General features: G+C 39.7%; 1 protein-coding gene across 1 annotated transcript in view; it reads left to right on the top strand.

Annotated features, from left to right (window-relative positions):
• The window catches only part of LOC124885093 (doublecortin domain-containing protein 2C), a 58,107-nt gene extending 40,621 nt beyond the window's left edge, over positions 1-17,486 (top strand). Inside the window, exon 12 of the mRNA XM_047393293.1 lies at positions 17,077-17,486. The gene's annotated coding sequence lies outside the window, so the exon portion shown is untranslated. The remainder of the gene's footprint in view (positions 1-17,076) is intronic.
• Positions 17,487-19,871: the final 2,385 nt, after the last annotated feature.

Below are 19,871 nucleotides of genomic sequence, written 5' to 3'. Positions count from 1 at the left end.
CTGTCTGAGGCTAATGGCTGGAAGCACAGCTAAAAGCTCTCAGTGTGATAACGTAATGTGAAGTCAGAGAGAGAGACAGAGAGAGAGAGTAGGATCGTTATATCAGTGAGACCATATACACTGATTATACATGGATGAGGAAATGGTCTAAAAATAAAAGCAAATAGAGATGCTGGATGATATCACTGACCCCAGATTGCTGACGGCGGCATCTCAAGTTGTGTCCAGATGGTTATGAGGCAGGGATGGTGCTGGGAGCTGAGACTTACTGCTGTCCTCTCTGCTGATGTCATTCTTAATAAAAGAGAGTGGCATTCTGTTTTGCAGATGCTCTAATAAATGATGAATATTAGATTAAAAACTCTCCTTACTTCTATTTTATCATCATAAAATCCATGCTGTTCAATTGCTGTAAACATACTATAATAGTTAATCTTCAATATATGATAGGAACCCTGAAGTTTATTTTAGTGGTTTCAAGCATTTCGTGTATGCTGCTAACACTGTGCACAAAAAGGTTTTTTCGTCCATTTTTGCTGAGATCCCTGCTGCTTCCTTTTCTGTTCTTCTCCCTCCCTTTTATTGGCTCCTGGACTGGCTGTGCTTAGTAAGATGGATGTGTGCATTCCCAGGGCAGATGGTCGTGTTGTTACTCCATGTACCCGGCTCACACTTTAACACCCAGCCATCTTGTCTGGCCTGATGGGGCCATTGCCTGGGGAAAGAACTCTAGCACTGCAAAGTGCGGTAAATATGTGTCGTGCAGCTAAGTGCATGGACCCTCATCTGTTTTGTCAGAAAGTGGACCCTAGCAGACCATGCAACAAAGGCACTAGATGGTTGGTTCTTTAAGGACCAGATCACTTCAATATTTGCTTTTTTTGTTTGATTTTTTTTTCATATTTAGTTATGTCTCTAAAAGGAGGATATCTGTTAATCTATATAAACATGTTGTAGCAATTACTTACACCTGGTAAAACAAAATGTGCTTAATCTTAAAAAAAATACTCAAAATCCTTAATCCTAACAGTGCATTTTATAAGTATTCACATTTTATTTGGATTTTATGTGTACTGAAACCAATAGAAAGTAGTACATAATTGTGAAGTGGAAGGAAAATGATAATTGGTTTACCGAAATCTTCACAAAAAGGTCTGTAAAGTGTAGCGTGCAATTGTTCAGGCCCCCTGAGTCAACACTTTGAAGATCCACCTTTTGCTGCAGCTACAGCTGCAGGTATGGCTCTACCAGCTCTGCACATGTTGAAACTAAATTTCTTGCCATTTTTTTCTTTGCAAATTAATTCCATCAGATTGGATGAAGAGCATTGGTCAGAATAAAAGTCTAACTTTTTACCCACATTCTCAATTTGTTTTAGTTCTGGTCTTTGACTACACCGTTCTAACACATAAATATGATTTTATCTTAACCATCCATTGTACCTCTGAATGTATGTTTAGGGTTGTTGTCCTGCTGGGAGGTGAACCTTCACCCATGATTAAGGTCTTTTGTGGGGTTTCTTCAAGGATTTACTATCCTCCCATCAACTCGGAATAACTTGCCTATTCCCTGCTGAAGAAAAACATCTCCACAACATGATGCTGCCACCACAATGTTTCAGAGTGGGGATTGTGGGCTTAGAGTGATAATGTGCTGTGTAAGCTTTCCACCCCATGAAGAGTTTTGCCTTTAGGCCAATTTGGTTCTCATCTGAGCAAAGTACCTTCTTCCACATCTCCCCTGTGTCACCTACATGACTTGTGGCAAACTGCAAATGGGTCTAATATGTTTCCTGTCTATAGGTAGTCCCACCTGAGCAGTTGATGTCTGCAGCTCCAGAATTGTCATGGACCTTCTCCACTTCTATACTTTGTGTTGGTCTAATATATAAAAAACAAAGTGCATGGAAGTCCTGTAGACAACTTAGAATACTTGTGCAAGAAACTGTGATTATTTCACCAACTACATTTAAAGCTGATCGATTATACGGTAAAAGCGTGGACGAACAGTTAACGGCACAAAGTACACGAATTCTTGCTCTTCTTATTTTTTTTTTACAAGTTACATTTTGATTGCTTGTTATTACAAACAGCAAATCAGCCAATCACATGACAGCAAGTCAATGCATTTAGAGCATCTAAATTGGCTGGGGAAGCACGTCTCTGACTCCCTGACCATCAGCACCGGTTCCCCCCAAGGCTGTGTTCTCTCTCCTCTGCTCTTCTCCCTGTACACCAACAGCTGCACCTCCAGTCACCAGTCTGTCAAGCTTCTGAAGTTTGCGGACGACACCACCCTGATCGGACTCATCTCTGATGGTGACGAGTCCGCATACAGATGGGAGGTGGACCATCTGTTGGACTGGTGCAGCCAGAACAACCTTGAGCTCAACGCTCTAAAGACAGTGGAGATGGTTGTGGACTTCAGGCAGAACCCAGCCCCACCTGCCCCCATCACCCTCTGTGACTCCACAATTGACACTGTGGAATCTTTCCGCTTCCTGGGAACCATCATCTCCCAGGATCTCAAGTGGGAGCCAAACATCAGCTCCCTCATCAAGAAAGCCCAGCAGAGGATGTTCTTCCTGCGGCAGCTGAAGAAATTCAACCTGCCAAAGACTATGATGGTGCACTTCTACACAACCATCATTGAGTCCATCCTCACCTCCTCCATCACCATCTGGTACGCCGCTGCTACAGCCAAGGATAAGGGCAGGCTGCAGCGTGTCATTCGGTCTGCTGAGAAGGTGATTGGCTGCAGTCTACTGTCGCTCCAGGAACTGTACACCTCCAGGACCCTGAAGCGGGCAGGGAAGATTCTGGCTGATCCCTCCCACCCCGGTCACAGACTCTTTGAGACTCTCCCCTCTGGCAGGAGGCTGCGGTCCATCCGGACCAAAACCTCACGCCACAAGAACAGTTTTTTCCCATCTGCCACCAGCCTGGTTAACAAAGCCCGGAAACCACACTGACACTGTCCCTTTCCCCCACACCCCCCCTTTTTTTGCTGACAGGACACCTGTAACCTGTAACTCTATGCGTTACATTAACGCTCAGCTTGGACTCCTGCTTACTTGCACTGCTTTACTTGCACAATGATCACCTGCACTGTTGTATTGCTCTTGCATCTTATACTGCTCTATATTTACTCTCACTCACTTAAAACTGTGCACTTATATTTATATTATATTGTAGATATGTTTGTACTGTTTAATTTGTATTGTATTGCACCGACTACGCCAAAACAAATTCCTTGTATGTCCAAAAACGTACTTGGCAATAAAGCTTTTCTGATTCTGATTCTGATTCTGATCTTGACATGATGAAGAAAACTTGCTGAAGTTCAAACTGAGCATCAGAATGAAGAGGAAAGTGTATTTAAGAGGCTCTGAACCTGGCATGCTTGTTGGTGCCAGACAGGCTGGTCTGAATAGTCCAGAAGCTGCTTATCTGCTGGGATGTTCACACACAACTTCCACAGTCACCAGATCCCAATCCAATTAAGAATCTTTTGGATGTTGTGGAACAGGAGATTCACATCATGGATGTTCAGCTGTCAGATGTGCAGGAACTCAGTGATGCTGTTGTGTCAATATGGACCAACATCTCTGAAGAATATTGGTGACACCTTGTTTAATCTATGCCGCAAAGAATTAAGGCAGTTCTGAAGGCAAAAAGGGTCCAAACTGGTACTAGCCAGGTGTAATTAACAAGGTGGCTGGGTACCATCATTCTTATTTCTTCACTTGATGTATAGATAACAAAGCGCTAGGTATAGATAAAGCCATAATGGGCTAAATTGCTAATGCATTATGTGTGCACCTATTCTAATTTCTTGGGAAATGTTCAGCTGTGTGAAATTGCAGCATGTGTGTACCCTCCAACCAAACAACTTTGTTCATTTCCAATCCCATAGCTGCTCCTATCATGTGTAATTAATCTGCTGCCCCAAAGGTGGGAGTTGTAATTGATTAAAATCCATAATATTTGTTTGTGCCTCAGTCTCATCAGTGATAAGAATATCTGTGTAGTTTGAGCTCGAGTGGATGTAGGTGTCCTGCATGTGTGAGTTTCTTAGTGTGTTAGTATGTCTGCTGGTCTGTGTGTACAACACACATCAAAGCCACCCGTGTTGCTGCTCTGTTTCATCCTGACTAATGAAGAAGCTGAGAGCGTGCTTCTGGGTGACAGTGGGAACGCGCACATCGAGGTCACTTCAAAGGCGGGATAATGACGGACTAAGTCTAAATCGCGGCCATGCTTCAGTCTCCACCTCACATCTAGCCTGTCTCTTTGCATGTTATTAACAAATCATTGCAATAGCATCCAGATAAAATGTGTCAGTGTTAATTTCCCCTGTCCGTCTTACTCTGGGCAAATCCTTTACATACAGATTAGTGAATCATGGTGGGCAGAGTGGTGGGTCTTTTCATCAATCCTTGATGGTGATGAAACATTCTTTCATTAGTGTCCAAATATGCATTCATATTTTAATGAACTGCTTTCGTTGCAGTTTTTCGTTGCAGTGGGTTGTGTACGTGACAGTGATCCAGCTTTTAATCTATAATAGCCCCACAGCTTTAAAGCAACATATTACATCCTTGGTTAGTTCACCCCTGCATTAAAAATTACCCAATGCACACAGAGCTTAGCCTTCAACTGCATAAAACTAAACCTGAGATTACTGACTTCTTAAGACTCCAGTGTTATGGGACGCCATAATTGATTACTGTATTACAATATTGCAACTTGCCTTTCAAAAATGTAAGAGAATCTGTTGAGTTACAGATTAAACTTTTAGACAAATAAAAGAGCTGCAGAATGTAACCTTCTCTGAATCTACCAAGCACTTTCAGGCTCTCAGATACTCTCTAATACAACACAGCAGGCCTAATTACTAAAGATCCACTCCAGACTTAGCCACCTAAATGCTGGTTGATGAGTGAGAGACAACTGTGTGATGAGAAGGGGCCAACTGTTGATTTGAATTATGTTTTTTTTTCTGTAATGTCCTTAAAAAGATGGTTTTAAATTAGACTTTATTGATCATTCGGAGAATTAAAGTTAAACTTTTGAATATGAATATCTTCAGGTATTTTCTATCAAAATACTGCTAATAATCTCAGATACATTGCCTTGCAGACAGTGCCTTGCAAAAATACCACTTGAACATCTTAGCTTTATTTTGTTACAAACACAAACTTTAATGAATTTTCCTGGGATTGCTTGTTATGGTCAAAAATAAAACAGCACAGAATTTTGAACTGGATATAAAACAAAACATTATTTTCCAATTTTTCTAAATAATAAAAATCTAAAATATTTGGGCATCCATTTGTATTCAACCCCCATGAGTCAATACTTTTTATAACCAACTTCCACCTGTTCGACCTTGATTTGGTATTGATTGCACTGGATTTTATTTAGGGTTTTCAGAGTAAAGGGGACTGCATGCAAGTATACAGTCCACTTTCCAGAATTTATTTGCTTTATCTACTTCTTTCAGGATAAAAATGGATCATGTGCCTTTATCTCACCTTATCCCCTACAGCTTCCTCCTTTTACACACCAACCCTCTAAATATCTTCTGTATGTATTAATCTTCTCTGTGGTCCTTTTTTTCTCTGTTACTCCTCAATATTGTCCAGTTTCTCCAGTATTCTCATTTTCCACATGTCCACACCAACTAAGCCATCTTCAAATCATCTAACTTTCTGTCTGGCTTTTCTTCTTACTTTTCCATCTTCAAATGATAAAATTAGCGATTGAATTCAGAACTAGGTAGAAAAGCTCTTTTCTTTCAGCCTTAGAGAAACCAAGAAACACCTGGTAATTCCTAGATTTTAATAGGTTTTATTATTGATTTCCAGGTTTTGATTCCTTGATTATTAAACCTTTTTTTAATTCATAAGATATAGGTTAGAATTTTTGCTGTTTTGATTTAGTTCTTAGCTGTTGTTTTTATGTTTTAGTTTGTCAGCAGTTGTCACATGAGTAGTTTTTACAGGACCAATGTTCAGACAAGAGCATTGATAGGACATGGTGAGTAAAATCTTCCTTTTATTTAATTTAAATAAAGGCAAACTTACAAGAAGCAGGTGTGGAAAAAAGGCACAGAGCGGTAAACAGCAGGGCAGTAACAGGAGGAACCAGTGGAGAGCAATGATAATTAGAGGGTATAAATGCTGGGGAAGAGTGAAGAATGGACCATTGAACCAAGGGAGCTAGGGAATGAGAAGCAGCTGGAGGAAGAGGGACTGAAGGCAACTAAGGAAGAGTGACTAATTAACACAGATGAGAAGGGAGTGCAGGGAGGTAACAGAAAACATCTAAGTGAACTGAAATAAGTAAACAATGAGACTGCCAAAAGAACATAATCTGTCATATAATGCAGTGTATTTGTCGAACCAACGTGCAGATCAATGCTCGGGAGCAGCATGGTGAGTTGAAGAGCTTTACCTTTTATAATAATAAACAGAAACAACTTACAAAGGTAAGCCAGATTGTGTAACAAACATGGAGCCAGGTAGCAAACAGGGTAGTATACAGGAGGAACCAGTGGTGAGAACAGAAAACCAGAAAGTATAAATGCTGAGAGTGGAGAATGGACCAGTGACCTGAGGGAGTTAATCAAGGAGACAACTGGCTACAGCTGGTGTGAGAAAGACTGAAGGTAACTGAGTGAGAGTGACAAATTAACCCTGATAAGATGGGAGTGCAGGGAAGTAACAGAAAACATCTAAGTGAACTGAAATAAGTAAAAAACATGAACAGGGAGAAAACAGATCTATAAGAAAATACAAACTAAAACATCTAACCTAGGAATCCAGGAAAGTAACAAACACCTAAGCAACAGAATCTAATAAACATGAATGAACTGAAATAAAAGTGAAGAATATGGCAGTATAGAGAAAGTAAACAGAACTCAAACTCAAAACTTCAAACACAGGTAGATCATGACATAAACAGGGAGGAACCAGATCTATAAGAAAATACAAACTAAAACATCTAACCTAGGCATCCAGGAAGAAACAACGACCTAAACACCAGATGAATCTAATAACCTGAATGAACTGAAATAAAGTAAATGAAGAACATAGCAGTGAAGAGAAGGTAAACAATATTCAAACTCAAACCCCAAACGCAGGAAGATTATGACAGTAGTAAGTATTTTATTCTTGATTTAATTGGTTATCAGCTCACGTCACAATCGAATTTCTTACATTTACAGAATTGGCTTCTTAGCATTGCTGTCATAATAGCATGATGTCAATTATAATATAATTATAATTATAATAATCTCTGGATATTATTTATAAGTAGAAGTTTAACATGGTAAATGTGATGCTCATGTTTTTTTCTTCTCAGTTCTAGCTGGGTTCTTTGTATTCTAATAGGACCGACGTCTAGTGTTGCTGGGAATACTGGGGAGGATTACATCAGATGAAACTGGGCTGTCCAGCATCAGTCCAGAGGAAGAGCTGAGCCTCAGAGCCTCATATGCCGGAGGCTCCATGGCAGCTCTCATTTCACCTGGGTTCTGCGATGTTTAATTGGCTTCATTATGTGATTAACTTAGCAAATTTACCCCTTAGCCTCAAGGCACGGCTTTGAACACAGCCCGGCCACAAAACCCCCCAAAGTCACTCCATCATTGAAACCACAATGTCAGCACTTAGGCTGGCCATCACAATCCACTGGGAAGTTTTTATTTTCCAGCAGATTCCTGTTCAGTGTAACCTCTGTACCTTTGACTCAACACACTGCCTTTAAAAGGGCAGTACTTCAGTTATGGATGATTAGCAATATTTCATTGTTTCCACATAAATGCTCTGTGTGCATATTATGGTGCTTATCATGCTTTATGTGCTTTTTAGGATTTTTGCAAGCTCCGCAAGTTGTTGTGTTGCTTATGAGCTGCTGTCTGCATTACGTCCACGAACCAACATATTTCATTTATTTTATTTCATTTTATTTTCTCACAGATATCTCCTGTTTTTACCGTTATGTCAAACGTTAATGTTTCATTAAAAATAAAATAATTTCCCCACAGTAATGTGAAAGACTCATTGCCAGTTATCACAAACACTAGATGGCAGTTTGTGCCGTCAATGGCGCAACCAGTTATCACACAGAACCAGGTTGGTTTAGATTGTTCATTTGAAAACTGCTGTTTATATTTACTCAGATTGTATATGTCTGATAATAAAATTGGTTTGATGATTCAATTCAATTCAGTTTATTTATATAGCGCCAATTCACAACACATGTCGTCTCAAGGCACTTCACAAAAGTCAGGTACATAACATGTAAGCGTGACAAAAACAAAAACAGAAAAAAACGTTCCTAGTTGGTAGAAAAAATAGTAGGTGCAGTAACGCAGCTTTTCATTCCAGTGTATTAGATGGATTTTTGTATTGCTTTGCAAAAACAGAACGAGTGGATAGAAACAGTAGAATTTGCAATCTAGCAAACTGAATCTGCTTTTTGTGTGTGGGTTCATAGATATTGGTTTTATTTTGTTGATCTCCTCAGGGGATAGTGTGGAAAATGAAAAGAAGATGGGAAAAACAAAGTCCATGATGTTAATCTGTCCTGTCATGACTGAATTCTCAAAGGTTGTATGTGGTCTCCCTGACAGTCAGATGAAACGGCCGGTGAAATGCCAATTTTACCAGACCACTTGTTATTTGCAGGCAGTGCCGGAGATTTTCTTCTGTGCTTCACATCCAGTGGCTGAGAAGGTGCTGAAGGCGAGAGAAGCATGTGTGTGTTTGTTTTTTTTAGGGGGTAGAGAGAAGTTTACAAATGGGATCCATCATTTTTCATGCACACGGGTGACATCCCTCCGTCAGCCAATTTCGCTCCGATAACCTAGTCCCCTGGTTCATTGATATCTGCATTAGGGACCTTTGTTAAAGGTCTCATCTAAATGCATTGAAAAACGCCTTGCACCTTCTGCTGTTAGAAGTGTGTGCGTGCACGTGTGTTGCCTGTGCAAAGATTTGCCGACTTGGCTTTGTTTACATTAAGGTTAGTGTATGTGGCACCGCAACGCGGTGTCACTGAACCCAGAAAGGAAAAACAGCTTGTGAGAAAACCATCAACAAAGCCAGTAGAGCAAGCTGCTGGGAGTGCTCTCAGAGGTGTAGCTACTACTGTTTTGTCACCATGTTGTTACTGGGTAACTCTTATGTTAACAATGGAATAAATTTATTAAATCTATTCAAATTAATCTCAAAGAATGAAACGTGACCTATGAACTTGAACCAAGAGGAGGACATAAATCATGTTGAAGTAGCTAATCTCAAATTGATATAAATATGACGGTGAATTTTGTGTGAAGTAGGCTCATTAACCAAAACACTTCATAGCCACTTCATTTTATTCCACTAAAACCAGCACCCCTCATTTCCTGCACTTGTGCAGTTCTACAGTTCACATCAACACGACTACATCCCTTGCTCCTATTAAACAGATTTAATTTGCTATTCCTGTCCATCTATTTTACAGAGCTGCAGTGTGATACAGCAGAGGTGCCGAGGGGCTAATGTCACTGTCAATCCACCATCCCCTCAGCTACAATCTCATGCCTTAATTTCCACACATATCCAAGTCCCCTTGAGCTTTAAGAGGCCTCGTTCCCACACTTGAATCAAAATTGTTGCAAACTTACTCGGCCAGCAATTTCACGACACTCTGCTTATGAGAAACGTTGAACTTTTAACCTTTTCTCCAGAGCTGCTGTGTTAAAGCAGAGCCACACACTGAGTGCATGTAATACATTCAATATAAATGTGTGTCAGGTATTTTATTGGCAGCCTGAAGGTAGTCGGGCAATATCTCCTGGCACTCTCACAAGATATAATAAGAACAGTAATTAATAAACTTGATAATATGAAATTGACTAATATATTGGCGCTTGAGGACATCCCTTCAGTGCAGTCCTTGGAGATTTCTTTAAAAGTCCTAATCTACACTTGTTCAGTTTGATTCAACTATGTTGGCCTGGCAACAGTGTTCAGATCTACTTGCAAAATGACTTTAAATGTTATTGTTTCAATTAACTATTCAAACTGTAACCTCACCGTACAGTAGCAACTCACACGTATCTCCGTGGATGATTAACAGGTAAGTATCAGTGGGAGCATCTATCAGTGCCTGTCACTAGTTTGAAGAAAATATAAGTCTTTGACACATGATAATATTTTATGTCCCAACTTCAGATTTGACAATGTCTAGAACTGGGACTCAAATCTGTCAATGCAGAGGACTTTTTTAAAATGTTGTAACTCTAATCACCTACAGCTGAACACCTCAAAGACCAAAGAGATTGTGGTTAAATTTTAGGACGTCTGGCTCCTCTCAAAGAGGTGGCTGATACCTTTAAGTACTTCATCTTGCACCTTGACAAATGAACATGGAACCGGCAACAATCTATGAGTCATGTTCTACCAGTCTGCCATTGCCAGTGTTTTGTTCAATGTTGTGATGTGCTTGGCAGGCACCATTGTGAGCGTACATGTCTTGAGCTATGGAGGCCCAATTTTCCATTGACATTAATAAATCTAAGAACTATCTAAATAGCTAGCTATGGTCTTGGTCAGAACGTCTTAAAGATCAAATATATTCTAGAGCTGTAAAACATTTAAATGTTAAAAAAGATTAACTATCTACTGGTTTTCAAAGCAAGTAATTAATTTAAAAGCACTTTATGATAACAAAAAGCTGTTGCAGTGACACCTGTTTTAAAACAAAACAGGAAGCCAGTATTATACATGGATAATAAAATGTCTGGATCTGCAGTATTAGTTCAACTGTTGATGTAAATGGGAAATGGGCTGGTTTGTGATAAATAAATGATTTTATGATGGGAATTTGTATAAGAGTTTGAGTGACCTGACAGATGGTTCACCTGAAAAAAACCTAACAGCCACATAACTGTAGTGTAGTTAAACCTTTATGAGTAAAACACAGACTGATTATGTTTAGAAAAGTGAGACTTGCATAACCATGGTTACTTTGTGCCTATGCACATCAGAGTAACAATGCAGGTCAGACATAAAACAGGAATGCTGCCAGAATTTTAATGTTTCCAATTATAACCTTTGTCACTAGTGATTATTTGTCACTGGGGTTACAACAGAACACTTTTAAATCAGTCCATGGGGTGCCGGTTTATTGCCACTACTCTCAGGGAAAATTTTGTCCAAGCTCCTTCCAGAATAAATCACCATATAAATTCCCAGTTTATGAACTCAAATTTGAGCTGCAGATTTTACTAATAATAATTTATTTGTGCGTGGATGTTCTGTTATGCAATGATGACCAAGATTGGTTTTCCAAATGAAACATCATCACTCTTCTGAGACCTTTGGTTGTGTTCCTAGTTGGCTTAAGCTCTGTTGTTTTCATGTTTTTTTCTACATATTTTTAAATTTCCATCATGGAAATGAATAAAACTATGGTGTGCTACAAGCCTGAACACAGTTGAAAAGGAAAATGTGTAAAAAATAGATGATATATGCCTTTTATCCTTCCTAACCGATATAAACTGAATTTTCCGACTCTCACTTTACTAATTCTCAGTTAATCAGTGAGAGTTGGTAATGGTGTTTGTGTTTTGGACTCTTAGAAACCCTTACTGCTTTCATTCTGCTGTGCCCTGTGAGGAAGAAATGCCAGTGCTGTTGGATGTGAAATCAGTGCAAGGGTCACTGGCAAAAGAAATTGGATTTTATGCAGAGTGTGCCTCAATAAACAACACTCCCAAACAGAAGGTAAAAAACTGCCCTAACTGGCTCTTTTAGCCCCATCATTATTTCTCATATATCGCAAACTAGCAAAACCAGTGCCTTTGACAGCATGAGTGATGAGTTTGCCATCCTGAATGTCAAAAGAAATGCTCTCCCGCACCTTATCTCCCCTATTTCTCATTGTGAGTAAGACTTTTTTTTTTTAAATGGAAAAGCCATTGACGTTGTGATGAGCATTACCCAATGATAATGAAGGGCACGCTGCTGTAGTGTTAGCCCCACCAGACAGCAGACAGACTGGCAGGCAGGAGAAGGCTACTGGCTGCTAAGGTAAATCCATTCATGCATTTATGTGGCCTCATGTCTCTATCTTGGTTGTGCGATAAATGAGCATATTATGACATTATGGTTTGCCTATCTATTGCTGGCTTTACTTGTGGGGCAAAATGTCAAGGGGTAATCAAGTCAAATGTGGCTTTTGTTCAAGTGCATATTGATGTCAGTATAATGCTTATTGCTATAACCAGAGAATGTTAGTGTCCCGTTTGATTATTTATATGTTCCACCTTTGAGCCACACATAGATTCATACATAATGGAAAAAAATAGAGATCATACATACTTAATGTTTATGTTTCTACCCTGAAAGTCTTACTGCTCAATGAGCAATTAGGATTTGTATGAGTGCACTTGAAATTTACCCAAGTCAAGTATAGTTTTCCTTTTACATTTTTCTAATGTAACTTGCCATATGTTATTTGAAAAGAGCACCCTGATTTGATGAGCAATGCGCCTCTCTGAGGACGGCGTTAAGGAGTTTTCAGTGATCCTGCCTGTAGCTTGGCTTGCAAACCTGCAAGCACAGATGAAGGATAATGAGGTCGGATCCAGGTCTGAGTGGTGGCGGTTAGACAGGAAGCTGCATATTTATGATGGCTTTAAGAAGCATTTATTGCCTCGTTTCCATCAAAACACTGTCTGCAGAGACCTGGCAGCTTTCCTTGGAGATTAGTCTCAGATAGCCCGTGTTAGGTGGTGGCAGTCTGGCTGAATTGCTCTTCCCTTGATGGTGTGTTCACCCCTTCTCTCGTTTTCTGGGAAGACTTTCTACTTCTGTCTTTTTCTCTCCCAACATAACCAGCCGACCCCTTTCCCCATCTATCTTTTATCAACCGTCTCTCTCTCTCTCAGAAGATTTCCACACTTGATGTCACTTTATGTCCTCCCATCCCACTGATACAAATCAGGGTTAAAACATTTGTTTACTGTGAAGGAGGGAAAAAAGAGAGAAAGGCAATGCTGCGCTAAATGTCAAGGATGATGAGGTGGGTCAGAGCTGGCGGAGCTGCTGTGATTAGGGCTGTCTTTGCACGACATCGTCTTAAAGTCTGACACTACCAAATTGACTGCAATTGATGCTCTGGAGGGCTAAAGTCTTCCAGTTCCACTGTTTCACCAAGAAATTAAATTCATATGTTATCACTGGGAACATCCTTTCTCCTTTCATTCCAGCACACGTATCAGCAGAGCAGAAATGCATGGTGTCAAACTAAGTGTTCATACCAAGGAATAATGGATTTTTACTTAACGTGTTATTTCTGTATTTCTTCTTGTCTTCTTGCTGTTGATGTTTGTTTCTTTTAGTACTTCAACAGATATATACATTGCCTGTTAGAATATTACTTGCTTGGACCATGGGGATGAATGTCATCCATTCTGGACCTTTAAGTTTTAATGTATTGCATATTTTCTCTAAGCCTCCAAAGGATTTCTACAAACTTAAATAAATGCAAACACATCCTCAAATGTTTGGTTAACTGCATGTTAGCAAGTTGCAGAAAAGTCATACTTTTTTCAGCCACCAACAAGCTTCTGGCATAATTCTGGCTAGATATTTGATCACTATTATCAGCAATGGTGGAGTTAATTTAAATGGTTGTTGTCCTGGAATAAACCTGACTTCTAGGTGTAGGTCACAACATTTCTATAGGATTAGCTTGGTTTATTCATTCCAAAACCAAATCTGATATGTGTTTGGGATCATTGTCCTGTTCAGACACCCAAGTGTTTCAGCTATATCGCTTTTGAGTTGAATTGAAGTTAAAATATCTGAAGGTAGTCTTCTTTCTTCATTATTCCACTCACTCTATGCATTGCACCAGTATCTTGAGAGTGAAACAAACCCCTGGCATGATGCTACCACCACCATGCTTGACAGCTGGTAAAGTGTTCTTTGGTTTTGAAAGCCTCGCCTTGACTCCCCCAAACATCCTTCGTGTCAATGTGTTTGAATAGCAAAATATTTGTCTCGTTTGACTATAAAACGTTTTTGGCTTTTTCACGTGCAAAATTTGGATTTGTGTTTTCTGAAGGTGTCAATTTTGAGGGTTACAAAACAGTCTGTGGTTGAGATACAACTCACTGAGGGATGTTTAACTAAATGTTAATGGGAAAGAATTTACATATTTCAGTTCATTTTGTAAAACTAACTGAGGTTCTTTGAGGTACCATCATTCAAACTTGGAAAAAATGCATCTTCAAAAGCCCAAAATGAATGAAATCCATGAACATGATCAGAGACTGGAAACCTTTCAAAAGCACTGTAGAGAAACTATTTTGAAACTCTTAAGATATATTTGATTTGATTGTTTTGTCTTTAACCACTGGAAACCGAGCACATTGCTATCTACATTCTCTGTGATCGGACAAGCCACAGTACGTTCACGGCTCCACGCCACGCCTGGATGTTTGCTGAGTGCCTTGAGCATGAGCTATATGATTCTTTCATGAGCTGTGCAGTGGCTGTCCTTTCACAAGCATGTTCTCATTGAGCTCTTAATCAATACCAGTCATCTTGAATTCATCCTTTAAAGTGGGCCTCTGCTCTTTGTCTGCCATTGCCTGTACAGCTTTTTGAATTTGTATTACAGAGCAAGAGGAGCATCTTCATGATCAGAAGACTTAACAGATTGTTTCAGGACCTTTAGTACAATGTTGATTATGACAAGTCTCAGTTTATTAAAATCCATACAAGGGTCTGAAGACCTGGGCCAGTGTGGCAAAAGGAGTAAATCAGGGAACGTGTGAAGAATTTAAGAGCAGGAGAAAGGCAATTTCAGCATCTCGTTTTTTTCTTTCATTGTTTTGTTAAAGCTAGTTTTATTGCTGTTGCTCGGCTTTTCTGTCTGTCTATTTGCTTTGAGTTTAAGAAGTTGCTAAAGGTAATTTCTTGTCCTTCCACCCAGTAGGCGAGTATTTGATAAGCCACTTCTAAAGCTGCCCAGCAGTTGGCTTAAGAAAAGGGAGCACGCTTTGAATACTGCATGACTACGTTTTCAAAATCACTTGCAGTTTCTTCATGTTGTATGTCTACTACTCCGGGTGCATTGCTAGAGCAGTGCCGTTTGTAAGTCTATCTTAAGTAAACATTAATAGCATTTACGCCACAAAGACACTTGCTTTCTTCTTCTTTTCCTAACCTCTCTGTGCCAGTGATGCAGCTTAGCCTGTTTAGAGACAGAAGCGCTGTGAAACAAGTTCTTTACAAAGTTAAGAAACTAGTTTTTAAAAAATTACACCTTGAAGAATTTATAATGAGTGGATAATTGGAGGTCAGTAGAAAGCAATGCTCCTCAACAGAGCTGAACTAAGAGGAGGCAGCGGCGTGTCAATCAGCCGGCATTTTGCCCGCATTGCCCCTTAATTTAATCAGTGTTTAATTACTGCTGTCCCCTAAGGGGCGCTCTGCTAGGTTCAGTTGCTGAGCTTTTTCCCTTTTCTCTGCCTACATCTCTGAGTGCATTTTAGTTGCTCTAACGTCAACCACTCTCAGAAGCCTCAGCAATTTTTCAACCTTACCTCAGGGCCTTTTGCACAAATCTGCTGATGATAAGGTCGAGGGCAGTCACATACGTTTGCATATGTGTGAAGAAAACTGCCTGCAGCAAGCAAGACACCACTAACACAAATTTGATCCACTTGTGCAAGGGTAGAAAAAGCAGGGAGTGTCCTAAAGTTCAAGCTATCAATGCCCACTCCTTCAGCACCACCTGTTTGGTACAGAAATCTTTGCATTTAGAGCAGGATGTTGAGGGGAACCTGGGAGTGGTGCGAATGTTGAAAGGCATCATATGGTTTAAATAAATGTGTAACTAATATCCTGTTTTATATTAGAAAAAATAACTTTTGAACGTGTGAATGTTTTTGTCAGTAAATATATTTCTCATGGGCCTTTGGCATTAAAGTAACTGCAAACACTGGTAACAATACAAGTCATCCACACTTACTGATAAACCAAAACAAATATTGTCTTAAATGACAGGGAAATGATATGGAAAAAAGAATCCAGCTGAAACCTGGCAGTTTTAAGTAAGGAATGCTTTTGCTTATAAGTGCAAATTAATGCCAGTGTGTTAAGTCCTCATTCATGGCCTACTGAAAGATTTTTTTATTACCAAGGCATTCCACAAGATGCATATCATGATAGATGAAAGCAAAGAGCTCTCTCCCGACCTTTGCAACATTGCTGAGGCAGAGGCATTGGTTATAGACTTTTCTAAGCTTCTGAATGTTTCCAAAGTTTGAAGCCATAAACCATTAATGGAAAAAACATAATTTCACTGTCAACCAGTAAAAACAAGGTAGTCTTAACAAAGCTTCTTACAGATGAGTTGAAATAAGTAGTAGAAATCCAAGAATTATTTGCAGACACCTTCAGAAAGTTTAGATATGGGAACATGATGGTGTAGGGCAGTTTTTCAGCATATGATACTGGTAGACTTCATATACCTGAAGGAAGAATGAATGGAGAAAGGTAAAAAAAACATTGCTAATATGAACCTGAAAATGAAACGAAAATGGATTTTTCAGCAGGGCAGTGATTACAAGGCAACTCTTAGCTGTTTTCAGAGAAAGATAATGAAGTCGATTGAATGGCCCAGTCAATCACCTGACATAGGTCTAAAACCCCAAGAAAGTAAAGATCAGGGAACACAAAAGAGGCCCATGGGTCTTTCAAGATTTGGGGACAGTTTCTGGACCAATTTTTTTGTTTTCCCTTATGTGTGGAATATGTTATATTTAGTCAGAAAAACATTGAGGTGTTTGGTACTTACTTTCCCCTTCAACCTAATAGTGCACATGTTGTTGTTTCTCTTGATTACCAGAAGCCCACTACCACAGAAGTAACACAGGGACTGTCTCAGGGGAATAGCTCACAGTTTAGCTGTAAAGCTACAGCAATCAATATAAATTTAGCATAGTAATGATCAAGTGGAGGGAAAGCTGGGTCTCCTGTGACTCTCTCACTTTCCCCCTTCATAGATCGCGGTATGGAGCTCAGGCTCCCCGAGGCCTGCGGGAATCACAACTGAAGCACTGGGCCGCACATCAAACCTCAGCTGAGGATTACAGCAGCAGAAACAAACAAACAAGGCTGTGTGCGAGTCCAAGCGACAGATACAGGCTGGTAATGAAGCCACTGATGGCACACCCTTATGCACAGGCACACACACTTTAAGATCTACAACGTTCCACCATTCCCATCCTGTAGAAGCTTGGACACATTTTAGACCATATTGAAGATATAATGGAACAAATAGAAATGATGTTCTGTGTGTATGTGACTGATAGATGTGATGCTGTCTTTCGGGAGTATCCTTGTTGATAGCTATCGCCAGAGAAAGCGGGTTGAGACAGTTGGGACTTCTGGGTATTCAAGTTAGAGTGTTGACAGGTTCATTATTGAAGTTTGCATCCCCCCCACACACTTTCTTTCACTGAACTGGAGGTGTCAGGCTGTGATTGTCACTCTCTCCTACTGTAGTTTTGTTCATGACTTACAACACGTCTGCTGTCTCCACACCAGCTGGTCTCTTGAGTCTCTGGCAGCTATTTCTAGGCATCAGAAGGGGACGACAATAACACAGATGAATTAAATGGCCTAACACTTCATTGTTTATATATTCAAAGTTGTTAACAATTGTACTTTCAGAGTTAATGCCAGAATAGAAAATGAAATTAGCTCAAATGAACTGTGCCAAATGCAGTCCCTTTAAGCTGGCTCCACAGGCTTGTTTGTGTTGAGCAGGAAGCGCAGCCAGGGTCCTGTGGCCCGCAATCCAATTTAAGACCTCCTGCCTCTGTAACGCCACAAACTCTCATAATCATATTGTAATGAGATCTTATCCATCATGGCGATGTTTACCTTGTAATCAGACAACATTATCAAACTGAAGCTTAATCAGAGCCTCGTGAAAAGCCACTGCTGTACAACCTGCTGGTATTACCCTTCTAAATGATTAGAAAAGTGAATGGGATTTAAATACAGACTCTATATGTTAATGCCATGGTTTAACTCCCCTGCTGAATTACTTTCTGTAGTGGCACAGTGAACGAGGTGGGGGTGCAAAGGGTGTAATTCTGGCTGAAGATGAATGTCAGAGAAGTTTCGTGCAAATAATTATATACAAAGAAGAAGATTTCAACTTGTTAAAGACAGAAACATGGAAAATGGCAGGGAATCCATATGCTGACCTTTAGGTTTTCCAGGTAACTGTGTCCTTGTCGGCCACAAGGGGGAAGCAACTAGTCACAGAGAGATAGGTTGGGTTACGAGTTCATGGAAAGAACTACATACTGATAAATTAGAATATAAAAGGTTAATTATTTCAGCAATTAAATTTGAAAGTAGACTTAATATGTTAGATAGATTCATTATATACAAAGAGATCCCTGAAATTCAATCACAGTAACATTTTCCTGTTTTTGGTCAGTTAGTATAACCAAACTTATCTCTACTTGCTAAATGCCAGAATACCTATTCTTTACAATGTTTTTTTTAATTCTGAAATGTTTAGTTTTGCATTACCTATTAAACTGTATGACTTATTTTTTCTACAAGCTTCTCACAATAGTTTGCAGGATGTTTTGCCTGGTGATACTAGGCCAGGTTTGTAGGCCACCTTGCTCACACACACCTATTCAGCTCTGCTCCCAAATGTTCTATGTGACTTAGGTCAGGGCTTTGTGATTGCTCCTCAAAAACATTGACCTTCTATCCGATGTCTTGAGATGTGCTTCAATATTTTCGCATAATGTTCTTTCCTCTTGATCTATTGTATGCTTTTATGAGAACTTAAGAAGCATCTCACCTGGGTTAAAGAGAAAGAGGATTTGACTTTTGCTCAGGAGTCCACATTTCAGATACAAATAAATACATTTACATTCATTTGGAAAATGGTCCATAAGGACTGAAAAATAATCCAAACCATTTTGAGATCCAGTGTGACGTTTCCACAGTCAGTGATGATTTGGGGTGCCATGTCATCTACTGGTGTTGGTTCACTGTGTTTTCTGAAGTTCAAAGTCAGAGCAGCTGTGTGGAAATTTTAGAGCACTTCATGCTTCCTTCCTGCTTTATGGAGATACTGGGTTTATTTCCTAGCCGGTTTTGGTGCCTGCCCACGCTGCCAAATGTACCAACACCTGCTTTAATCAACATGGTAACACCAGCAAACTGATCTGACCTTAACCCCACAGAGAATCTATAGGCTGTTGTCAAGAGAAAGATGAGAGACACCAGAACCAACAATGTAGGCGAGATAAAGGCCGCTATTAGAGCAACCCGGCTTCCTCAACACCTCAGCAGAACCACAAGTTAATCTCCTCCATGCCACGCTGCATTGATGCAGTAATTTATGCAAAAGGAGCCCCAACCAAGTACTGAGTGAAGATATTGTGCAGTACATGGATATGGAGGCCCACATTTCTGTATTGAAATCCTTTTTTATTGTTCTGATTTATATTCTAATTTCTGACAATCCATCCGCTGTAAGCTAGAATCATCAAAATTTACAGAATTAAACGCTTGAAATATATCACTCTATGTGGAATTAATATATTAGACATGAAAGCTTCACTTTCTGAACTAATTAATGGTAATAACTTAACCTTTCCATGGTATTCTAAATTACTGAGATGGAGCTGTATTGATTCAAAATGTTATCATGAGCCTGACTCTAATAGATTCCTTATTTTATTCTTCAACCTAAGTACAGTGTGATCTTTAGAGAAGAGGAAAGCTCTGTGGACACACAAATGAGGGAATACTAAATTTA

The sequence above is a fragment of the Girardinichthys multiradiatus genome, chromosome 19, assembly GCF_021462225.1.
Source record: "Girardinichthys multiradiatus isolate DD_20200921_A chromosome 19, DD_fGirMul_XY1, whole genome shotgun sequence".
Classification (NCBI taxonomy): domain Eukaryota; kingdom Metazoa; phylum Chordata; class Actinopteri; order Cyprinodontiformes; family Goodeidae; genus Girardinichthys; species Girardinichthys multiradiatus.
Note: the sequence above shows the minus strand (reverse complement) of the source record. Positions and strands in the feature narration are given on the sequence as shown.